Genomic DNA, 26,593 nt, shown 5'->3' on the forward strand with positions numbered 1-26,593 from the left:
CAGAGGAGGTGACGGCCACATCAGAGGACTCATTTCTTTTATTAAGTCATTTTAGATGAATATTATGATATATTATATAACTATACAGCAGACACAATCACAATAGGTCGTCTTTAAATAATACAGATAACTTGGCTTCTTTGTTGATTCGTTGACTTGAACTCAAACCGATGACTCAAAGTTTCCACAGAGTTCTCCCAAATGATTTACAATGAACAAAATATACAAGAAAAGTGACTCACCAGTGTCAAAAAATAACAAATTACAGACATGCAGGTTCTTGTTAGCACAACACAGACAGCCAATATCATTAAATTTGGACAGGGACTTTCTCCGCTGGAGCATTCTGAATTTTAATGACGGTGACATCCTGTGAAATAATGACAAGTCCACTTGTGGTGAGATAAGCCTGAAATGTCAGAGATGCTGCGACTGAAAGCGTGAGCCTCATTGTTGGAGCTCTGCTAACGGCTAACGGAACATGGGACAAAACGCCGTGAGCTGCTCCAGAGCCACAAGTGTCACTGGAACAAGGGAAAAAAACTGTGACAAGAACTCTAAAGTTAGAAATACACTTGGATATAACTAAACAAGCAACATCTTTCACTTTTGTAAAGAGCACGTATTCCACTTTTTTCTGATCTCTATTATAATTATGTCGTTTCACAAACAGACCTGGAGTTGTGTTTTGTTTCTTTCAACATGTTTAACACACAAATCCTGCAGATTTAGGAGTTCTTCTCTCAAACTGAAATCACTCTGTCCCACCTTGTGATGTCATGTGGTGATACAGGAAGTGCCCCACTGTGTTTTTAAACTCCATACAGATTTGCTAGAATCATTTGGATGATTTCTAACCAGGCTCGCGACATCTAGTGCCTCCGTTCAATTTCATTTCTCTCCAGAGACTAGATCAGGAATCAGAAAACACTAGAAGGTTTGCAAAAACCCCGGAAGTGCAAGTTCTGGGCACCAGCCAATCATGGAAGAGCCATACATTCTGTGTTGGCAATGATTCCCGAGATCGAGGATTTAAAGCCAGAGCAAAGAGAATGTTTGGTGAATTTTATCAAGGGGAAAGACGTTATTGCCCTTCTTCCTACGGGATTTGTCAAAAACTTAATATACCAGATAACCCCGTCAGCGGCACATTACATATGTCATGACCAAATAGCAGCGATTGGTTAAATTTTAAAAAAGTGCCTGCCTACTGTTGAGCGAGCAAATTCTAATGCTGTGAGGTCAGACGGTTTCCACAAAGTGAAACTGGCTGATGAATCCTGCTAGGTTTAAGGTGTATTGTGTGACTTTTCTGGTGGAGGGTTCGTCAACAGTGTTGGGAAGGTGACTTTTAAAATGTATCCCCCTACAGATTACAGATTACATACTCCAAAATGTAGTTTGTAACGGAATCCATTAAATTACTTAAGGTGAGTAATGTAATCTGAACACTTTGCTTCTCTACAGCAAACCAAGTAATCCAAAGACTAGGATATCATAAGATAAGATGTTTTGTCTGATAAAAGAAAATAAAAGAGCCCAGACAGGTCAGACGGTTTCCACGAACTGAAACCGGCTCATGAATCAGGCTAGATGATTTCGGCCGTCTAATTGGACCTTTAAAAAGGGGCATTTTACTTCTCTGGGGTATGAACTGCAAACATATAAAACATTTAGATCACCATGTTACCTTTTACCCTTTTGAAAATGCTGTGTTCGCCCCCAAAACAACGCATTAACATGTTTTATACATTTTTCATACTGTGTGTCTCCACTCCCTTTGCTCCCCGTGCTGAGTCACTCCCCCTTCAGGGCATCACGTGCGTCGCATCAGGACCTCAGGGAAATGACTCATGAAAGAAAGTTTATAACCATGGTGGATAAATATACCACATTTTACAACGTCAAACAGCAACTTTTCAAGGACTTCACAAAGAAAAATGCAAATCTTCGTCCCCTTGTTAACTTTTGTATAACTTTGTAACTCATCATGAATATGTAACCAATATAAAACAGTTTGGTGTTTGAACATAAGAGTAACAGAGGTGGCAGCTCTGACGTCTCTGGTGTAAATTCTCAGTAGGAAGGATTCAAATAGGGCCCAGGAGAGATCACTAAATTATTGAAACATGCATGGGTGACATCTAAAACCTCTTCAGGCAAGTTTTTCATGAGGGACCAACAACATTTATGTATTTTAATAATAATTAGTTCTCGTGCAAACTGAAAGAAGCGTGGGATTGACCCCCTCACTCACACACCGCAAACCCCTCACTCACACACCTCAAACCCCTCACTCACACACCTCAAACCCCTCACTCACACACCGCAAACCCCTCACTCACACACCTCAAACCCCCACTCACACACCTCAAACCCTCACTCACACACCTCAAACCCCTCACTCACACACACCGCAAACCCCTCACTCACACACCATAGACCCCTCAGTCACACACCGCAAATCCCTCACTCACACACTCACTCACACACCGCAAACCCCTCACTCACACACTGCAAATCCCTCACTCACACACCTCACTCACACACCGCAAACCCCTCACTCACACACACCTCACTCACACACCGCAAACCCCTCAGTCACACACCTCACTCACACACCGCAAACCCCTCACTCACACACCGCAAACCCCTCACTCACACACCGCAAACCCCTCACTCACACACCTCACTCACACACACCTCAAACCCCTCACTCACACACCTCAAACCCCTCACTCACACACCGCAAACCCCTCACTCACACACCGCAAACCCCTCACTCACACACCACAAACGCCGCGGTCTTAAGCCTCTAACCACATCAAAAAACGGCCGCGCTCCCCATACATGAATCCACTCGGATGTCCCAGCACGACTTCAGTAAACTATAAAGCCGCACCACCTGCAGCGCAAGCAAACACACACGGAGCAGACAGCGACCGCACAGCGAAACACACCCACAGACACACTCATCACTCCACGCCGACGAGGAACGGAACGGAGGAACGAACCAAAAAAGCGAGTCCTATGTGCCAGTCTGAGTCACAACTGACCAATTGAGTCATCGCGACCGATCCAGTGGTCCCAGACAGCAGCCTCCCTACACGCCACAACTGAACAAAGCCCAGAGTCACCGTGAACGTGGCAAACAAAGTCCCACTGACCCATCACACTGTTGTGTTTCGTTTAAAGTCCAGTGCGGTTTATTTGTGAAAAAAGTTCAAAAAATAGACCATTTAATGACAGTGCGCCTTATAATCCAGAGCACCTAATCATCCGTAAAATACGGTACACTGAACATATCTAATGAAATGAAATGAATGAAAAATGAAATATATTAACAAAAAATACGAGATAACATGAGAGTAGCTACTACCGAATGTGTGTCCATCGCTAATGTTAGTATCAGATTCAGATACAATTAAGATAAAACAGCAGCGACATCAGTGATACAACCAACATAAGAACACTTCTCAATTAATGTTGTCGAAATAAATATCCAACTTACTGACATCATGGTCTTTCATCAAAGATCAAGATGCTCCACTGTCATACGAAAACTTCCCGGACAAATGACGTTATACGCAGTTTCCCTTGTTAACTGCACTACCAGCTAGACCTGTTTTTCTTTTAGGTATTATTGCATATTATGTGTTTCGTGTTAGTCAATTATTTGTCTGATTAATCGACTAAATGACTAAAGGCTTGCAGCACTATGACCTCTGACTCTCTGCTACCCACACTGTGCTATAATTTTTAACTCCCATCCCTCGAAATGAAGCTGAGCTAGAAAATCCATTTGCATATAATGTTGCATTTTCTATACAGCGCACACATACTGATAAGCTGCACAATATATTCCAAATGTATTCTCACTATTTGCAGTTGTCTATATGCACACAGAAGAGACTGCACACATAACATTATTTTTGGTCGAGCGAGAAGTAAAAGAAAATGTTTGTTTACTGTATTTACACCTGTATGTCTATATATGCAGACGTGGACTAAATTGTTAGCACCCCTCTGGTAATGAAAGAAAAATCAACAATGGTCAACTTGAAATTAGGCCTGTAATGATAATCAATAAATCAATTAATCGAACGATAACTTTTAACAAGCTCGATAACTTTTCCAGCCACGATAAATTCTATTTGCAGCTTGTTTGTTTTCCTCACTCTCAAAGAGACTGAATGTTATAAGGCTTCTATCGCTCTCTGACTCCTCTCGTTTAACAAGTGTAATGACGCTTGAACCAAATGCACGCGTTGTCTGAGTGCAGAAACACAAGCCAGCGCCGCTGTCAGAACTAGGGATGGGCATGATTAATCGATTAATCGATAATTGATCATTAAGAATTTCACCGATCACGTTAATCTTAATCGACAAACCGAATGTAGGTTGCTGTGTGTAGCGTGACCAAACAGGTCTGTACATGTGTCTCTCTGCACTCAGAAGGAGCGAGACACAAACAGTCAGTTCGCCTGCAACGTGCTGAAGCACAAATGTGTATTTAACGATGATTTGTACAAGAAATTCCACGCTTTCCGTTGCGTTCGGGACAAGTGTGAGTCCATGTGCACAGTGTATAAAGCAGCACATATGTTTCGGTGTCCAGTGGGAAAAAGTTTTACCAGGTGAGAGTCGCTCAATGTCGATGACGAGTCCCCACCTCCCTCCCCCCGTACGGTGTCCTGGTTTTGACAAACGCAAATCTGGTCACATTAACCTGTATTCCACTGAGTCATGTCTTTTAATCCAACAGAAGCTGAACCGCATCAGCGACACAAGAGCTGTAGTTTTATCTTCACTTAGTTTATGCAAATTAGCGATGGTTTTAAGTTTGGTTTCTGTGAGAGTTGCACAAAACTGAATTAAACACATTATAATGTCAAACGGGCTGATGTGGCTCTAGAGTGGTTACAGTTTATATGTCGTAAAGTTGAATTTATTTATGCAGATTAGTAGTGCAGGTAGTAATAATAATGATGATCATTTTAAAATTAAAACCTTAATGATTAATCGATAATCGATCGTTAATTCTTCCGACGATCGATTAAGAAAATTTCATTGAATGCCCATCCCTAGTCAGAACCAAAACAGTTCATTGAGGAGTGACAAAACAAGTCACGATGCCGAATCAACACGGGTGAGCGGGACACGTCTCAACAGTCACATGCATTCAAATGCAGCGAGCGCAAAAACAACGAGAAGAAATGTCTCAAACCCCAACAGCCGACATAAACCCAAACCCGAGCGACACAACTAGTCTAGTTCCCGGGAGGAACCTGAAATCCCGAAACCGAATCGACACAACACCAGACAGGACAGAGGCTCCCTCATAGAGAAACATGGTCCTGTGTCGCAGGTTAATACAAACATTTAAATGACCAAAATGATGAGGCCACAGCAGCAGCCACACAAATATGAGGAGACACAATATTCCAATGTAAGTCAATCACGAAAATCACTTTTAAGGACAATTTTGTTACAGAGACTTAATAATCCATTATATTTATTGCTTTGGTTGTGTTTGGTTCAACAATCGTTTATTCAAGTGCATTTTTGTGAACAAGTCCTTGCTGTGAGCCAGACACATTAGACTAGTCCTTAGGGGTGTGCAAAAATATCAAAATATCGATATATCATATCGCTTAATGTAATGATACAGTATCGATATCGTGGGCTGCTGTATCGATATATCTCCAAGTCTATTTTTTGGTTTATTTTACTAAATTATTTTGTTACAGCTACAGTTTTGTTGCTTGTTTAGAGGGAAAAAATCATTTATGCAACACATTTGACATTTTCACTGTTTTCAGGATTAAAATGTTTTTGTTTCATATGAACTTTGCAAAAAAAAAGTGGTTTCACAAAGACTTTTAGCGTCACAGCCATGAATTAGTCATTATTTTTTTATTGGACTGTACTGAGTTGCTTTGAAATATATCGTATCAAACTATCAAAAAAGCACTGTATCGAGGTGTGTATCGTATCGTGGCCTATGTATCGAGGTGTGTATCGTATCATGGCCTATGTATCGAGGTGTGTATCGTATCGTGGCCTGTATATCGAGGTATGTATCATATCGGCAGCTTCATAACGATACCCAGCCCTACTAGTCCGATGTTAAGTCTCTTTTATTTAGGCCTATTGTTTTTGATTGTCTTACAGTTCCTGTGTTAAATGTTCTTTAGAAAGTAAAGTTTATTGATCATTGAGAGGATGTATTTGAATTTTAATCCATGGTCATTAAAATAGTTGAAATTGGTCTCAAAATGTCAATATTATCGTTTATCGCAATAAATTCTTGGTCAATTAATCGTCCTGCAGAATTTGTTATCGTTACAGGCCTACTTGAAATTAAGAAAAGCAATAATAAAACTTTTTTTTAAATCCTGAAAAATAACCAATGAAAATCAGACACTGCTTTTGAATTGTTGTTCAACACAATTATCTAATAAAACTAATTAAAGAAAGTGTAAACTGTGAAGCATGGAGGAGGCTTGGTTATGTTCTGGGGCTGTTTTGCTGCATCTGGCACAGGGCGTTTTGAATCTGTGCAAGGTACGACAAAATCTCAAGACAAGTCAAGGTATTTTGGAATGAAATGTGTAGCCTCGTGTCAGAAAGCTCGGTCTCGGTTGTAGGTCATGGTTCTTCCAACAGGATAATGACCCAAAACACACAGCTAAAAACACCCAAGAATGGCTAAGAACAAAACACTGGACTGTTCTGGAGTGTTCTTCTGTGAGCCCAGATCTCAGTTCTCTTGAAAATCTGTGAAATGAGCTGAAACCTGCTGTCTAGAGATGGCACCCTTCAAACCTGAGACAACAAGAACAGTTTGCTCACGTGGAGTGGGTCAAAATACCAGTTGACCAGTCCAGAAGTGTCATCGACAGTGACTGAAATCGTTTGTTTGCAGAGTTTGCCTCAAAAGGTTGTGCTACAAAATATGAAGTTAAGGGAACCATCATTTTTGTCCAGGCCAGTTTCATTATTTTGTTTTTTCTAATGATTTTGTTGAACCGCAGGTGAAAAGCAATGTTTGATTTTCATTGGACAATTTTCAGTAAATTTGTTTCAAGTTATTTCAGTGACGGTTGTTGATTTTGCTTTCATTGCCAGAGGGGTACCAACAATTTTGTCCACGTCTGTAGGTCTAGTTTCTACCTGGCTGGATACGGGACCAACAGTGCCACTTTTTTAAAGGTCCTATATTACACAAAATTGACTCTTGTGAGCTTCAAGTCATGTTATAATGTTGTTACCTCTTCAAAAATAGACCTGGAGTTTCATTTGTTTTGTCGTTTCATTTGCAAATGTTTGAATAATCGCACCCTGCTTAGGCCTGTAACGATAACAGATTTTGTTGGACAATTAATTGACCAAGAATTTATTGCGATAAACGATAATATTGACATTTTGAGACTAATTTCAACGAATATAATGACCATGGAATAAAAATGCAAATACATCCTCTCAATGATCAATAAACTTTACTTTCTAAATGACATTTAACACAGGAAGTGTAAGACAACCAAAAACAACAGACCTAAATAAAAGAGACTTAACACAGGACTAGTCTAATGTGTCTGGCTCACAGCGAGGACTTGTTCACAAAAATGCACTTGAATAAACTATTGCTGAACCAAATCCAACCAAAGCAATGAATAAAATGGATTATTAAGTCTCTGTAACAAAATTGTCCTTAAAAGTGATTTGTGTCTCGTCTCTCTGTGGCTGCTGCTGTGAGACTCGTCATTTTGGTCATTTAAGTGCGACACAGGATCCTGTTTCTCTATGAGGGAGCCTCTGTTCTGTCTGGTGTTGTGTCGGTTCGGTTTCAGGATTTCAGGTTCTCCCGGGCACTAGACTAGTTGTGTCGCTCGGGTTTGGGTTTATGTCGGCTGTTGGGGTTTGGGACATTTCTTCTCGTTGTTTTTGCGCTCGCTGCATTTGACGCATGTGACTGTTGAGACGTGTCCCACTCACCAGTGTTGATTCGGCATCGTGACTTGTTTTGGCGATGAACGGAGATGAACAGTTTTGTCACTCTGATAGCTTGTGTTGCTAGCGCACCGCACAGACAGCGGCACGTTCTGCACTCGCAGAATTTGCATTTGCAGAAAGCACGCAGACTACGGGCGCATCCGCTCTGTTTATAAACACAGCGCACACGTTGGTTCAAGCGTCATTACGCTTGTAAAACGAGAGGAGTTAGAGAGTGATAGAAGACTTCTAATATTCAGTCTCTTTGAGAGCGAGAGAGAGCGAGGAAAACAAACTAGTATGCAACTAGAATTTATCGTGGCTGGAAAAGTTATCGAGCTCGTTAAAAGTTATTGTACGATTAATTGATTTATTGATTATCGTTACAGGCCTAACCCTGCTCTTTACTTTTTGTTCAGAAGAGATTGGCAATTCCAGGATTCAAATTATCCAAATTTATGATGATCCAAACGTAGTGGAGCACTTCCTGTATTACCACATGACAGTTCTGTTTGTGATGAGGAAACAACATTTGAACATAGATCAGAAAATAGTGTAATACATTCTCTTTAACATAACCCGTGGATTATTTGGAGGTTCTGCAGTGAGACACTTTACAAACATGAACTCTCAAACAGACCCCGGCCTGAGGAGAAGATGACGAGAAGTTACTAGTATTTGTAAGCAGTGAAAAAATCTACTTTCCCCACCTGGAGTCTTTTCTGATAGAAAAAGATCTTGTTTCGACCTCCAGAGCCACTTTAGACCTCTGCAAACTCAAAAGTGGTCTGAAATGGAGGGGATGCTTGTATTTGTTTAGTATTTCATATTTCAGTCTCCTCTCCAATGCTAATACTGCCGGAGTTGTTCACAAAGTGCACTCTGAACAGGATTCTACTTTTTAAACGTGTCTGAAAACCCTTAAAGAACACATATTATGCATTTATTCTCTTTTGAACAAGCTTTTGGTCATCTTGAGATAAGTATTTCACATTTTCAAACTTGAAATAATGTCTGCGTATGGAAAATATACTTTATAAACTTCACTTTTGATGCGTTAGGACTCCCTCTGCTGTCAGCAATGGGAATGAATAATAAAAATGTAAATGAAGTCCTTACCCGCTGTCAATGCTTTGCCAATACAATCATGCGTGGTTGGGAACACAATTTCACCACGGAATGAGTCTGGGGATGTTTTTGGGGCTTAAAAACTACATAGGAAAAGTCCAGCATTTTACCTCTGATGCAAATAAAATGTCAAAATGCAAACACAGTATTTTTGTCAGAGATTTAGGATTAAGATTAACAGAACAATGAAAGTGTGAATGAGGCAAAATACAATTCAAAGTGTCTTTTTGGCTGCGTTCAGACTGCAGCCTGAAGTGACCCAAATCCGATTTTTTGGCCCCTATGTGACCTGTATCTGATCTTTTAATGACAGTCTGAATGACACAGATCCGATTTTTTCAAATACAACCCAGGACACTTGGATATGTGGTCCTGAAACCGATACATATCTGATCTTTTGACATGTGACTTCAGTCGGAACGGCCAAAGAGCATTCATCCAACTACACGTTATCAACAAGCCACAAACGTCACTATTCTGCACTGAAGTAGGTGAAAATTGTTAATGAACTCTGTGTCACTGAAGTGAAGCACATCACCACTCACCACTCTTGGCTCCGTCTCCACATCCACATGTTCCTTTCTACGGACGTCGCTGCCGCTGTCCCACAAAACACCACGACCAAAAACCTCGTCCTTCTCCTTCTCAATCTCCTCCTTAAAACAAGTAAGTTGTTCATGTTCTGGCTCCGGTACGAGAGGAACTTTAAAATCTCCAGGTGCTCAATGCTGCGTCCATGTTTGGACGACTTCTGTAAACACAGAGCACGCTCGCTGTGGTTGACGTCGTCATGTCCTTCAGTGTGCATACGGGACACTTTTGGGCTGTTTAATGTTCACACTGGAAAACACATACAAGTCACATTTAACTGGAAAACAAAAAAATCGGAATTGAGCATTAAGCCCTGCAGTCTGAACGTAGCCTTTGATCGGGGGGTAACAATATAAAAAGGTTAAAAGCTAAAACAAATTAAATGTTCAATAAAACCCAATACAAGCCGGTCAAAAACTCCTTTTTCCTGCACTGTCCAAGAATAGAACCAACAACTGAAGTAGCTCTAAGCCGGACTATGAACACCTTTAAACCTTAGCTTTAAATGACACAAATGTTTGCTGTATGTGATAAAGTTAATAATAATATAATCTCCATTAATTATTTTACAGAAATGAGCTTTGCAAATTATCCATAAAGTTGGATTTTTAGAACACACCCATAATCGTTTTATTCAATCCAAGCTCCTCAAGATTCCTTGTCAAATATTATACACTGGTCATTTTACTTTGAGGGTATTCAACAGTTTACTAATGAGAGAGAGAGAGAGTATGGACATTTCAAATTGCCCAATGTTCGAACTACCCGTAAAAGTTTCTGTGTGTCTATATGTGGTGTAAAACTTTGGAACAGTCTGGATACACGCCTCAGGCAATGCCAAAAAATGCATACATTCAAGTAGTTATATAAACATATGGTCTGGTCACAGTATAGAGAGTGGGTTTTAATTTTAGATCAATACTTCCTTCTGTAGTGCTGCTTTATGTCTGCACCATTGTTGGTTTGTGCTGCATTGTTGATATCTTTCATTTTCCTTAACATTGTTGGTTTCGTGATGGATTATTGCAATACAGTTAGAGTAACAGTTACAGTTACCAAACCATAAAAGTGACTCTTTGTCTGCACTTGTAAATAGTTCATATAGTTTAATGTAGAAGTGTCCAAACTTTTTTCATCAAGGGCCACATATCTAAACACAGATGAAGCAAAGGGCCGATCGAGGGCCGTAGACTGATGCTCAGTACAGTGAATAATTGAAATATGTGCATGTTTAAACACGTTAGAATGATCCATCAGACTTTATTCATGCTAAGATCCTTAAAACCACACACTAAATATTAAATATTTGCTTTATTAAGGTAGATTTTCAAACCCCCTGCAGTAAAAAGTTAATTTCTAATTGATGCAAGGTAATTTGGACCAATCCACCTGGAAGCCTGTGGGCCAAGAAAAATTTGTCTGAGGGCCACATTTAGCCTATGGGCCATAGTTTGGACACGTCTGGTTTAATGTAAAATGTCTGAAAAATACAAAAGAAAGCTCTTTGTGTTGGATTAGAAGAAGGCCGTGGGATTAAATAAGTTTTCTTCTTATCACTCCTTTTTGGGAGAATTTTTTATTTTTATTTATTTTTGTGTTGTTGTTATTTCTGCTATGATTTCATTAATGTTATGTGTTCCAAAAAAAAAAAAAAAAAGTACATTTCTTACTTGCCCAAAATAAACTCCAGTCATCATCATGTTTGTTCATCACAAACAGACCTGGAGTTGTCTTAGAACAGAAAATTACCCTTACAGAAAAATATAAAAATGGTACAAACCCGAGGCACTCAGACTGAGCATATTAAAAGTCCTTTATTGCATGAAGGGACACAAATGTGTTTCAACCAGCAAGATGGACATCAGGGCGAAGTAGTGTACTCCAGACCTGGAGTTATGTTTTGTTTCTTTCACACATGTTTAACACACAAACCCTGCACATTAAGGCCAAGTTCTTCTCTCAAACTGAAAACAGTCCAGTCCACTTTGTGATGTCAAGTGGTAATACAAGAAGAGCTCCATTGTGTTTTTAAACTGCATATACCTTTACTACAGTGGCGACAGTGCCCTCGGAGCCTGGGCCTTCACAGTGTCTCATACTCACAAATACAAGTGACAGTAAAAATGTCAAAGCGCCTCAGCCCCTGACACATGATTTAACCAAACATGTTTTAAAAATTAAATGATTTAATAAACCAAAATGAACAAAGACAATCAGTGTTCAGTGCGGTGGAGCCTGAGCCATGCTGAATATTATCTATATACTTATTATATATATTGAAAATCCACCGTCATCGGCCACAAAAACATGAGCAGCACAGATGAGAGTGAAACATTCCTCTCGTCTCCTCACACTTCCTCATCACAAACTATCAGCTGATTGATTCAACCACACGAGCGCGCACGCTGAGTCAGAATGAGCACGCACGGCAACTGAACACAACCGTTTTCTCCTTTAGCTGCAGTCCACGCCACGCTGTTCCCACACGCCGTCACGCTCGCCACCGCCGTCCGCTCAGGTGCACGTGTTTTACATCAGGACTTCCTCTGTGTAATCCAGCAGTTCATTCACTCTGCGTTCTGTGAGCTCCGAGTGTCTGTAAATCCTGAGCAAGTCATCTTACACACCGAATACAGCCCCTCTCTGAAACTAAGTCCCATTATTAAACCAAACGAAAGATCCAAACGAAATAATCTTTTCATTATTTCTTCTTGTTAAACTTGTAATACAAGCAAAAGTGAGGCGCCAACTGGTGGCCGCTCCAGTCAGTCCTGCTTTGAATGTTCCACAGTGACATTAAAGAGCTCTACCTTACATTTATTCAATTACACCTAAAAAAAACAGGCATTCTGACTGTAAGCGCCCCTGGGTCACCCCTCCACAGACCTGACCTGTGATATATCGTGATATTGTATCATCAAAGTTCTCTCAATAATATCGTGGACCATCACAGTATATCGAATCACAAGTCTCTTTGTCTAAATGAAGAGTTATGGTGCAGCAATAGATTAAAAAAAAAGACAGGGAACTACATCGACCATGATCCTTTGCTTCATTTCAATACAGATTACAAGAAATAGCAGTTCTAAGCACTTTTAAGTCTTCTTTCTTTGGATTAAGTCTTGTCAAGGCATTTTAAGAGGAAAAAGTAGCAACAGTTTTGTTAACCTCCACAAAATATTGCAATAAATATCTTAACGTGAGATGTATATCGTGAAAATATCGTAAGAGATTTGGATATTGTTACATTCCTTAATCATGAGCCTCTTCCACCATATCATGAGCTTTCCCACGATATCGTAATAAATGTCGTACCGCGAGGTTCATACCGGGATGATATCGTATCGTGAGACTTGGATATCGTTACAGCCCTATCTAATATCATACTGGGGTAACAGTGGCTCAGTCGGTAGAGTGTTTTTTCACTGACCCACAGGTTGGTGATGCGATTTCAGCTCTCACAGAAAAATGCTGTCGTTGTGTGTCTCTGGGCAAGACACTTAATCCACTTTGCCCCCAATGTCTGCGTACATCAGGTATATAAAATTGTGACCATTCACTGTGAAACATTCCAGACATGCCATAACATCTCCATGGAGAAAAGCATTTGACAGACACTCCACCAGAATTTTCATCAATTTTGTGTAATATAGGGCCTTTAAACATTATCCTGTCAGGTTGAAACAGAGGGAGGAGCTAAAACGCAGGACTGCTTCAGTTGTTTAATGTAACAAATCTAAAAAAAAAAAAAAAAAACAGAAGAAACCAATTTGTGTATCATTCGTTCATTCGTTTTTCAATATAAAACCAAAAATAAGAAAAAGAAAAAAAAAATGTTTTCTTCATTATTTATATCCAGAACCAAAATGAAAAAACAGATATGATTCGTTTTTTCAGTTTTTCTGGTCTGGTTCCGGTCCTGGTTCAGTCCGTATGCGGCGCAAAAGTCCGGCATCGCAGTCACGGAAGTCACGTAAACGGGAAACGTTTTTTCCATTTTTCATTTAAACACAAAATGGAAAACTGAAAAAACTAATCGTTATCCGTTTTATCATTTTGGTTTTGGAGACCAATAACGAAGAAAACAGTTGTTTTTTCGTTTTCTTATTTTTGGTTTTATATTGAAAAACGAATGAACGAATGATAAACGGATTGAAACCAAATCCAAAAATCCAAAAATAGAAACTACATCAGACATGATACTGACAAAGACAAACACAATGGACCAACCAAGGGCAGAGAAGAACACAGGGTATAGACAGGTTTAGGTCTAACACATTAGGGCGGGACAATCAATCAACAGACAGCAAGTAAAACTCAAACTACAAGCAGACAGGACACATGTCAAAATAAAACACCAAAGGCACACGAGACTAAAGGAAAAATACCCCAAAATAAGCAAAAACAACAACTACAGAAAATGAACCGTGACACATTTGTAAAAACGTAACATGATTCACTCTTTCTTTTATCATCTCCCGGAGTCCCCATTTGGAGTTTTCCAATGAATCGCCAAGAACCAGAACCAGGGAGCGCTGTTTGTAAAGGACAAAATAAAGACAATGTACTCACACAAATGAGTACATTTGTATTCTGATTCCTCACCAAGGCGCTGCAGAGAAATGAAATTGAGCACAAGCCTGACTACGCAGCCCCACCCCCTCACTTAAATATTTTCAGCGACAATCTTCAACACAGTAATACCACAAACGAGTCGATCTGCATGTGCTGCTTTGACAATAGACACACATCTATAGTGACTTTAACACGCAATTTTCCATTCCACGCTCTCACTCGACACTCAATGGGAGCAAAAAGAAAATGCTGGATACTCAAGCAGGGCCACTTTACCCGCACAATGGAAACACCCCTCGACGACGCATTTGCCGTATTTTCTACCGTTGTTATTCGTGAAAGCAATCAGCCCGTATCCCACATGGACTGCAGCAGACATACATATATGCATGTGCAATAAAATACCAGAGAAAAGATGAAGCATTCAAAAGCACTTTCTGCACAGTTTCAGATACAAATTCCTATGGTTTTAATTTCGCTCTCTTAATACAATTTTCTCCTTCCCGTGGCGATTACTATTGGTACTACCCATGGCTACTATTTAGAACTGCAGGATTCTCGAAAATATTGTGATTGCAAATTTTCTGACAACTATGACGAACTTGATTAGACAAATAGATGTGAAAATAAGTGTTTTTTTGTGTTTTTTTTACAGTATTCTGCTACATGCTGTAAACAAGTGCAGCAGCATTAAAGGGTCATATTCCGCTATTTTCCGACGTTCTGACTTATAACGTTGCTTCCGCATCATTGTGTTTTGTTTCGTTCATGTTTAAACACACAAACCCTGCACATTTAGGCTGATTTCTTCTCTCAAACAGAAAACACTCCTGTTCCACCTTGTGATGTCATGTGGTGATACAAGAAGTGCTTCACAGTGTCTTTCCATCACTAGAATCTGAATCTGGAATTGCCAAACTCTACTGAACTAAAAGTAACAGGAGCTTGTAATGGACCAAACAGAAAGGCAACAACAAGGGTATAAAGTAAGTTTAATTTAATAAAGTAAAAAAAAAAAAAAAAAGTAAAAGTAATTTAACAAAATCTCTAATTAGGCAAAAAAAATTTTAAAAAGCCAGGCCCAATTGGGGTTAACTTAAACCAAACTGAACGGAACAAAACCAACCCAACCAGACAAAGAACAGGGATGTTTAAATACAGGAAGACTAACTACAACTGAACACAAGATGGAGGAATTGCATGAAATAATTAACTAAAACTACTAACTTAATCAAAGTAACAAGAAGGCAAATAGTTAGAATACAGTAGAGTTGGGCAGTATCCAAAATTTGATACCGTCTCAGGATTTTACCGGGGTTTATGGTGTTACCGTATTCAAATGTTACGATTCAGCTCGTTTGGGGTTGAAGGAAGTAACAAAATAGCAAAGATGGAAAAACTGAATTAAATTAAATGTTTCATTAACAGGAATGTAAAGGTAAATTAACAAAAGACTAAAATATACAGAAAATAACCTAAACTAAGAAACAAAACAACAGAATAAACTGAGTTTTGTGCCACAAAAGGGCTCACGCAGGCTTACACAAAACGAGTGGTTAACAAAGGGACACACACTAAACTAAAACACAAGTTCCCCAAATTAAACCACATAAGCCACAGGTGTCAAACATAAGGCCCGGGGGCCGGATCCGGCCCTCCAAGACCTTTAATGTGGCCCTCTGCTGATTTTCTACTAAAATATTTTAATTATATTTTCTTTTAAAATATTGTATTTTCTGCGGTGCTTATCATAGCAGTGTCTCCAGCGTCTCTGTACGTGGCCCCTCCCACCAGAGCAGCACAAATGAAGACTTGTCTCTTTCCAAACGCTCTTAAAGGACGATCGTTTTGACTGTTGACCGTGACACCCTCATCAGAAAAATGTCCAACATGAGAAAAGTGGAGCCGAGTGCAGGATTTTCCCCCCAAATAATGGACTTATTCCTATTTACATACAATTTAATGTTAAAATATTGTGTTGAAATTACATTTTTCTTAAAGTTTCAGATTGTTGATAATATTATAATATTTTGTAAAAGAAAGAGTTCATCAATTAAAAAAAGATTTCTGTAATAGATTTGTGTTTCTCTGCACAAATATTTGAACTTATTGTTATTTTTGGAGTTTATATGTCATGTGTTTTCTGATCTGGCCCCTTGGGGATCAAAGTAGGTTGGATACGGCCCCCGGACCAAAATGAGTTTGACACCCCTGACATAAGCCCACAAACAGAATCAAGTGACCAAATTAAAAAAGGCACAAAACAGAACTAAACTAAACTAAACTACACACACAAACAGGCAGACTGGCAACCAAGGCCAGCAGCCTGCTGCAGTCTTCTTAAATGGGGGAGGTGGCTGCAGGTGAGGTGGGCGTCGACATGCCTCACCAATCACAAACCAGGGCTCCCACAGCAGGAATCAAGGTGTGTCAGCAGATTCATTTATAACACACAAAACAAATTACAATCCAAGGCCTGGGGCCGTAACATCAAAAAATGTTTTAATACGACTTTGGTAAGCGAAGCCGCACTGCTGTACAGTCTATGTGTATGCAGACGTATAATCTCTGAAAAGTTTCACATGAACCATCTCCAATGCGACACACACGCACAGAACAGACTCACCATCAACAGCACATCCTCTGTCACAGAAACAACACTCATATTCCACTGAGCCCTGTCCTTTAGACTGACAGAAGCTGAACCACATCAGCGCACAAGGTGAGAGCTGTTTTTATCAGCGCTTACAGTATATATTATACATTTATGTAAATGAGTCATGTGGTTTTAAGTTTTGTTTCTGTAAAATATAAACAAATGTGGCCTGAAGTCAAAATGCTGCCAATTTGTAAAAGTACTAGTATTTTTTTGGGACCAACTCTCTTGCAGCTGGACTTGCCTCTTGTCTTGATCTCCCTGAACGTTACGTGACAATGAAATGAAACGTCAGTTAAAAGAAACATTACAGACACTATTAGTTTTAAATCATGAGAGCATTAAATTGAAAATACAACCATGTTCATCAATAAATTGTAATATTATATTAGGTCCTTATGCGCTCCAGATTTTTTTAATGATGGTAACGAAACTGATACCGTTGCTACTTTTTGATACTGTGATACCATATTACTGCCCAACCCTAGAATACAGAAAATAATAAGTGATACAGACAGAGGAGCCTTGGCAGAGACCCCCTCCATTTGTTTGGCGGATGGACTCTGCCAAAGCTCCTCTGTCTGGCACTCAAACCAAAAAAAAAAAAAAAAGAACAAGTCTAAGTAAATAATTCAGACTTATATTAACTAAAATGTGTGCACTCAAATTACAATATAAGTCTAAATACGGGAATTTAATTAACTTTTCATTAACAATTTAAAATGAAATGAAATTATACTAAGACTGTAGAGGCAGAGGAATCCACCACAGAGCTGTTCACTTGAAAACTACCACTGCATGACATCACTAGGTGGAAGAGCATTTTGAACTTTGGAGACGTAACAACAAGGGATGTAACAAAAACCGTGATATTGTATCATCTGAAGTCTCACAGTAATATTATGGGCTGTCACAATATATCGAATTACAAGTTCCTTTGCTTAAATGCATGGTTTTATAGTAGCAGCATTTTATGAACATAGGGAACTACATATCCCATGATTCATTTCAGTTGCAGACAACATGAAGAAATATGTTTTTTACTTGAATTTTTGGGATTATGGTAGAAATAATTTACACCAAAATCTCGTCAAGGTATTTTAAAAGCAAAAAAGCATTCCATCTTCAAAATATCGCAATAAATATCGCACCATGAGAGGCATATTGTGATAATATCGTACTGTGAGATTTGGATATTTTTCCATCCCTAGAATATGACAATCAATGTTGTACCAAATGACAGGTCAAAGCAGTCTTGTTATTATGTAGAGTATCGTAATATCGTGAGCTTTCCCAAGATATCGCAATAAATATCGTAATATGAGGTTCATACTAGGGATGGGCATTCGATGGAATTTTCTTATTCGATCGTGGGGAGGATTTTCAATTAGTCATTAACGTTTTTATATTAAAAGTATCATCTTTATTACTATTACTAATCTGCATAAACTAAATTTTACAACATATAAACCAGAACCACTCTCGAGCCACATCAGCCCGTTTGACATAATAATGTGTAAAATGCAGCTTTGGGCAAGTCTTACAGAAACAAAACTTAAAATCACATGGCTAATTTGTATAAACTAAGCAAGAAAAAATAAAATAAAAACAGCTCTTGTGCACTGATGCAGTTCAGCTTGTGTCTGACACAACTCAGTGGAATGTGTTCAGTGTTCTTTCTGTGACAGAGGGATGTTGAGGATAGTGAGTCTGTTCTGTGCGTATCACGTTGGAGATGGTTCATGTTTTCAGAAATCATTTGTGTGCAGGTTTAGTGCAAATCAGTTTTGCGCAACTCTCACAGAAACAAAACTTAAAACTGCATCGCTAATTTGCATAAACTAAGCGAAGATAAAACTACAGCTCTTGTGTCGCTGATGTGGTTCAACTTCTGTTGGATTAAAAGACATGACTCAGTGGAATACAGGTTAGTGTGACCAGATTTGTGTTTGTCAAAACCAGGACACCGTACGGGGGGAGGGAGGTGGGGACTCGTCATCGACATTGCGCGACTCTCACCTGGTAAAACTTTTTCCCACTGGACACCGAAACATATGTGCTGCTTTGTACACTGTGCACATGGACTCATGGAAAGAGTGGAATTTCTTGTGCAAATCATCTTTAAATACGTATTTGTGCTTCAGCACGTTGCAGACTGACCCACTGTTTGTGTCTCGCTCCTTCTGAGTGCAGAGAGACACATGTACGGACCCTGTTTGGTCATGCTACACACAGAAACCTACATTTGGTGTGTCGATTAAAATTAACGTAATCAATTATCAATTATTTGACTAATCATGCCCATCCCTACTGCGTATATATGCACCAATGCACCGTGACAAAACCAGGACACTGATGTGCTGTAAACACACTCACTGAGCGGTACAGTGTCTCCAAGGAGCCAGAGCCCAAACGTGAGACTGTGAGGCCGCAACTTCAGTGTTTGCGCTGTCAGACGCAGCTTCGTCTCTACGCACGGCAACCTATATTTGGTTTGTCGATTAAAAATGAACGATAATTGACAAAATTCTTCAAAATGATCAATTATGCTTAGTCGACTAATCCTGCCCATCCCTAGTTCATATCGTGACAATATCGTACTGAGACTTGGACATGGTTACACCCCTAGTAACAACATTTTAACATGGCTTAACTCTTTCCCCCCTGGACGCCCACTAGGAACAACCCGCACATATATGACTAGGGCTGCCCAGAGAGCATAACTGCATAAAAGAAAACAGACTTCCACGAGTGATTATAAATGATTTTCACCCTCATGAACTTAATTGAAACACAGACATATTTAGTATCTCAGACTCTGAACTCTTCATTTATGGATGTTTAAATGTGATTCAACTAATTTACAGGTTTATAACAGCTCACTGAAAATCAGAGTTTACCTGGTCAGGTGCAAAATCGAAAAACAAAAAACTACATTCAGCATCTGATATATACATGTTCTGAGTACTAGATTCATAAAAAAATTAAAAATATACTTTGTCAAAGTATTTAAACAGACTTCATATCATCAGATACAGTAAAGCCAAGTGTACACCTGTTTTTACCTGTTCAGGAGGAGGAAAACGAGATGATGACACATCTCAAGAGGCTTATCCTCCAAACAAATAAATTCAAAATTATTTTTTCCATTTAACTTATTCAACTCATTTAGCTTATTATAATATAATAATATAATAATAAAACTCTTCCCTGTCAGTGGGTGTCCAGTATTTGTCATCTTGGTTACTTTCTCGTGTGCAGAGCTCCACATAAGTGTTTGTTTCTGTAGTGATTCTGTCATCCTTCGCATCTTGGAAAAAAAGACTGAAATATTTTAAAGGACTCGCCTGAGAAACATCCAGATTTCAGGGCAATTTTGGTTCATAATCGACTATAAAGTCAAAATAGTTTGTTTGGATATCGCAGGACTCCACACAGACGCATCAGCGGCATTCTCATCTTCATAAGATTCATTCTCCGAAAGTCCATCACTATCGCTGTTTTCCACTTTAAAATCAACTTCAACATCATCACTTTGAAATCTATAAAAGTCACTTTCTCTAAACTTATCCATAAAATACGTCCGCAGAATCCCATGCAATTCAGAACACGTTTGAAAAGAACTAAACTAGTGATGTGACCTTCATAAACAAGTCAGCACCAGGATCTATATGTTTCATTTATCTGTCTGCATGTTTATACTGATTAATGCTGAACTAACGCAAGAATCAGCACATAAAACAAAGCAGGCAACACGAGTGAAAGCTTTGTGCACAGAAAAGTATCTGGCATCATTATAACAGTTAGTTTTAAAATGATTATTGTTGTAGTGCGACGTTTTATTTAGATAATAATCATTTCAAAAGGTGAACTCACTCCCACTCTCAGTTTGAACCTGTTTAAACAAATATTAGCCTTGGTCATTTCTCTCTGTAGCTACTTTGTTGTTAAAATCAAAATAATTGGTTTCGGTCATTTCTTTTCAACGGCTCATTGAAATAATGGAATCCAAAAGATTCGAATCCCGTGAAAGAGCCGAAAGTCCCGTCATTGGTCTACTACGGGTACAGCAACACTTTTCTATTGATCCTGCAGCTGAGGTCATCAAATTCTCTAAGGGTCTGATGTTAACTAGAAGCACTGCTCTGTTAGAAGCTCAAGTTTGACTTAATAAGAGCTGATTTGTGCTTTAACTCTTTCCCCCTTGGACGCCGACTAGGAACAACCTAAGGGTGGGTGATATCTCGACATTTTAAATATATCGAGATAGTTTTTAAACTCGATATGAATTCTGACATATCGTATATATCGATATAACGCTTATATTCAATTTTGGCTTCGCTTGTTTACCTTCTCTCTCGTCATCTCCGCCTCCCTGTGTTTGTTCGCTCGTGTCTCCTTCACTCCTCACTACCACAGTGAACGCTGAAAGTTGGTGCCAGTGAAAAGCTTCAAGCACCACGAACCTTTTCCACCATTTACAGACAAAACCACCAGCAGCACATCCTCATATTCCACCGAGTTGCGTCCTTTAGCTCGAAAGAAGCTGAAAGCTGAAAGCTGCTTATTTCATGTAAACAGTGTTTTAGGGCTTTCTGTCAGTTTTGGGATGGTAAGTTTATTGTTTTAATGCAAAGATGAGCTGTGTGTTGAGTTGTTTTTATTTATGAATGAAAAGAAGGAAATATGTTTTATTTCTTTTATTTTACAGTTAAATTATTATTTATGTAATTAGGGTTTTTTGTAATCTTAAATGTTCCTATATGAACTGCCGACCTCTTACACTTCAGTTAAAAAAAAAAAAAAAAAAGACCTTGTGGAATTTGGCAGATTTGTTTTTGCAGTTTTCAGTTTTAGGGGTTTATTTTTTCTTGAACATATATCGAGATATATATCGTATATCGAGATATAGAGAAATAAATCGAGATATATTTTTTGATCCATATCGCCCAGCCCTACGTCAAATTACGTCTTTAGTGATACAGCGGACGTGTCAAAAGACGTCATTAAGGACACAAATGTCGTCTTCATGGGGGAAAGAGTTAAACAAGTCTCATGAATGCTTGTTCTGATCCAAATTTCTTGTTTATTTTAATTTTATTTTTTTCTTGAGTTTATTTGAGAGACTATCTTGAAAATGTTTTATCTGTGTTTGCTCATGTGTTCATTGTGTCGCCATGGTGACTGCTGAACATTACGCATTTAGAGATACACACAGAGACACACCCCCAGCATGACGTCACTGCAAAACATCTACAATATACTGTTCGTCTTTTGCATTATCCAGATAACTGCAGCCTTTGCGATTCGGTAATTGCGCCAAGTCGAGTTGTAAGTTCGATTAGTAGTGCGGCGCTACTACTCCTCACCTCCCTCACCTGCACCGAGCGAGAAACGAAACAATACTGTCAATCATTGAATAAGTCATTTGGAGCGGCTGAATTAACGTGCATTGTGGGCGAGCTCAGATGCACAGCTGCTGAAAGACGGGCGTTCTGAGTCACCTGCATTGATCAAGGAGAAAGTGTTAAGAAATGAGACCAAATCGAGAACCTGACATGAAATTTCGCGCAAGGTTACTGAAGCAGCTGTGCACCTAAAAAAAAGATATAATGTTATGTTAAATTGGCTTTTGGGAGGTTTGAGAGGCTTTTAAAAAGGTACAATGTTTACAGCTGTATTCTTAAGATCAGTATGGGCTATTTGAGGTTTGACAAAAAAAAAATGCTGCCAGTTCCCTAGTTCAGACATTTTTTGGGGGGGTTCCAAATTTTGCTTCCGTCGGAAAACGTTAGTCTGATTCATCAGCCGGTTTCACTTCATGGAAACCTTCTGACCTCGCAGCGTTTGGATTCGTTCGCTCGACGGTAGGCGGGGACTTTTTTGTCAGATTTACTACCACGAACAGAACCCACCGAAAGTTGTCGTCGCGTGTTTCCAAACATCGTCTTGGTTTGTGGTGTAAGTGTAAATAGAGCCTACAGGGTTCCTTACGTAGGAAAAAAATAACAAAAAAAAACAACTGAAAATGATGCAGTATATATGAATAATAAAAAAAAAATACAGGGAACTGAAAAACAGTAACAAAGTTCTGCAGAATCTGTGAGTGAAGCACTAAACTCTTAACGTGATTCGTCAGTCGGTTTCACTTCGTAGAAACCATCTGACCTCACAGCGTTAGAATTCGCTTCACGGTAGGCAGGTACTTTTTTTATTGAACCAATCGTTGCTATTTGGTCGTGACGTATGTAATGTTCCACTAACGGGGTTAACTGGTATATTCAGCTTTTCCCAAATCCCGTAGGAAGAAGGACAATAACGTCTTTCCCCTTGATAAACTTCACCAAACATTCTCTTTGTTCTGGCTTTAAATCCTCGATCTCGGGAATCGTTGCCAACACAGAATATATGTCTCTTCACTGATTGGTTGGTGCTCGAACTCGCACTTCCGGGGTTTTTGCGAACCGTGTAGTGTATTCTGATTCCTGACCTAGTCACTGGAGCAAAATGAAATTGAGCGGAGACACTAGGTGGCGCCAGCCTGGCTAGGAAATCGTGGCATCACGTTAAGGAATTCTATAACTGTTACCTAGCAAACATGTACTACACTGGGCCAAAACTCCTAATGTGCACAGAGATTGTTATTTGACAAAAACAGTTACAAGAAAATGGCAGACATGTTGAAATGAAGTGAAATTGCTTCAAAACTATCGAAAACTAAACTAAAAGGTGCATTGTCAACCAATTTTTGTTCTGGTGTTTCTATGGATATGTCATTGTTCTACTTCGAATGTTCAACAGTGTGACATTAAACAACTCTACCTTACATTTATTCAGTTACAGGCGGGAAAAAAAGGCATTCTGACTGTGAGCGTGGTTGCCTATCCACAGATCTGACCTGTAACTTAGGCTACGTTCAGACTGCAGGGCTTAACGCTCAATTCCGATTTTTTTGTGAAATCCAATGTTTTTGCGAGGTCGTTCACTTTCCAATTAAATGTGACTTGTATGTGACTCCAGTGTGAACATTAAACGGCCCAAAAGTGTCCCGCATGTGCACTGGAGACAGGACGACGTTAACCTCAGCGAGCGTCTCTGTGTTTACGGAAGTTATACAAACATGGACGCAGCATCGAGCACCTGGAGATTTTAAAGTTCCTCTCGTACCGGAGCCAGAACATGAACAACTTACTTGTTTTAAAGAGGAGATTGAGAAGGAGAAGGACGAGGTTTTTGGTCGTGGTGTTTTGTGGGACAGCGGCAGCAACGTCTGTAGAAAGGAACGTGTGGATGTGGAGACGGAGCCAAGAGTGGTGAGTGGTGATGTGCTTCACTTCAGTGACATGGAGTTCATTAACAATTTTCACCTACTTCAGTGCAGAATAGTGACATTTGTGTCTTGTTGATAACGTGTAGGTCAGATGAATGCGCTTTGGCCGTTCAGATTGAAGTCACATGTCAAAAGATCAGATATGTATCAGTTTCAGGAGCACATATCCAAGTGTCCTGGGTCACATTTGAAAAAATCAGATCTGTGTCATTAAAAGACCGGATACAGGAACATAGAGGCCAAAAAATTTGGGTCACTTCAGGCTGCAGTCTGAACGCAGCCTTATTCTGGTTTGGACTTCATGGTTATAGAAAGGCTTAATGCCATACTATGAAACATTCCAGACAAAGCAATAACATCATGGAGAAAAGCTTTTGATGGACCCTCCACCATAAAAGGTACACAATGCATCTTTAAGCAGTGGATCTTTTTGAATGGTTGTATTTCTCTGTATTGGACCTTTTATAAGAGCACATGGTTCAACTACTATTTTATTGAGTAAATGCCATTTTATTTATGAAAACTGCATGTTTATAGTGACTTTGAAATCAAAATCGTTTATGAGCAGCAAGTCTCTTCCACAGTATTGAAACATTTTCTGCGAGTGATGATGTAAAATAAGACTGTCTTCTGCTGAACAGGCTGCTTCAAATATGCACAAAAGGCTAATCCTCCAGCTTGGTACTTTTCTCACCATGACAAACCAACAAAGCATAAAGCCGAACATCTGGAGAAAGTCCCCAAGGCAATGCACTGATGCCGCCCACTGCTCCTGACAGGTTGCCATAGTGATTTTTTAAAGATGGGTCAAATGTAGATGGGAAATCTCTGGGTTTCAGATGACACCACATTCAACAGGACAATATTCTGTAGTGCAGTCAGAGAAAGCTACAATAAATACTGTTAAAATGATGATTTCTGTTTTAACCACTGTTGAACAAGTGACTTCAAAACTGTAATGTGTTATTTATGACTTGTTACTGTTTCAAAGTATTTCATTACAATATTACTGTATTGAAAATGTAAAACATTACACGACTATTACAGCACTTTAAGCGACTCTCACCAAAATAACAATCAGCGAGCGAAGATGACGAACTTTTACACCGTATATGGACTGAACCAGAACTAAACCAGGTCTAAACCAGGACTGAACCAAGGACTGAACCAGGATTAAACCAGGTCTAAATCAAGTCTAAACCAGGACTAAACCAGGATTAAACCAGGATTAAACCAGGACTAAACCAGGACTAAACCAGGACTAAACCAGGACTAAACCAGGACTAAACCAGGACTAAACCAGAACTAAACCAGGACTAAACCGAGGACTAAACCAGAACTAAACCAGGACTAAACCAGGACTAAACCAGGACTAAACCAGGACTAAACCAGAACTAAACCAGGACTAAACCAGAACTAAACCAGGTCTAAACCAGAACTAAACCAGGACTAAACCAGGTCTAAACCAGGTCTAAATCAGGTCTAAACCAGGACTAAACCAGGTCTAAACCAGTAATAAACCAGGACTAAACCAGGATGAAACCAAGTCTAAACCAGAACTAAACCAGAGCTGAACCAGGACTAAACCAGAACTAAATCAGGTCTAAACCAGGACTGAACCAAGGACTGAACCAGGATTAAACCAGGTCTAAATCAAGTCTAAACCAGGACTAAACCAGGATTAAACCAGAACTAAACCAGGACTAAACCAGGACTAAACCGAGGACTAAACCAGGACTAAACCAGGACTAAACCAGAACTAAACCAGAACTAAACCAGGACTAAACCAGGACTAAACCAGGTCTAAACCAGAACGAAACCAGGTCTAAATCAGGTCTAAACCAGAATTAACCAGGACTAAACCAGGTCTAAACCAGGACTAAACCAGGTCTAAACCAGGAATAAACCAGGACTAAACCAGGATTAAACCAAGTCTAAACCCGAACTAAACCAGAGCTGAACCAGGACTAAACCAGAACTAAATCAGGACTAAACCAAGGACTAAACCAAGGACTAAACCAGGATTAAACCAGGTCTAAACCAGAACTAAACCAGAACTAAACCAGAGCTGAACCAGGTCTAAACCAGGTCTAAACAAGGACTAAACCAGAACTGAGCCTGGTCGAAACCAGGTCTAACCTTGGTCTAGGCCTGTCCCTGAAAGAACCCCAAGCCCGTGGAGCAGGGTGTGTACAAAGTGCGTTCCCGACATTCATAACCGTAAAAGTGGCGTTTCACCACTGCTGATGTCGAGGTGATTTTTAGGGAATTTGTATGAAGAAAAACGAAAAACCCACCCCTTCAATCCAGGTTCAAAA

General features: G+C 39.5%; 1 protein-coding gene across 3 annotated transcripts in view; it reads right to left on the minus strand.

Annotated features, from left to right (window-relative positions):
* The window catches only part of LOC110166493 (corticotropin-releasing factor receptor 2), a 250,282-nt gene that overhangs the window by 219,753 nt on the left and 3,936 nt on the right, over positions 1-26,593 (minus strand). The window lies entirely within an intron of this gene.

This window comes from Boleophthalmus pectinirostris, unplaced genomic scaffold, assembly GCF_026225935.1.
Source record: "Boleophthalmus pectinirostris isolate CB_2022bp ecotype Guang Dong unplaced genomic scaffold, ASM2622593v1 HiC_scaffold_16, whole genome shotgun sequence".
Classification (NCBI taxonomy): domain Eukaryota; kingdom Metazoa; phylum Chordata; class Actinopteri; order Gobiiformes; family Gobiidae; genus Boleophthalmus; species Boleophthalmus pectinirostris.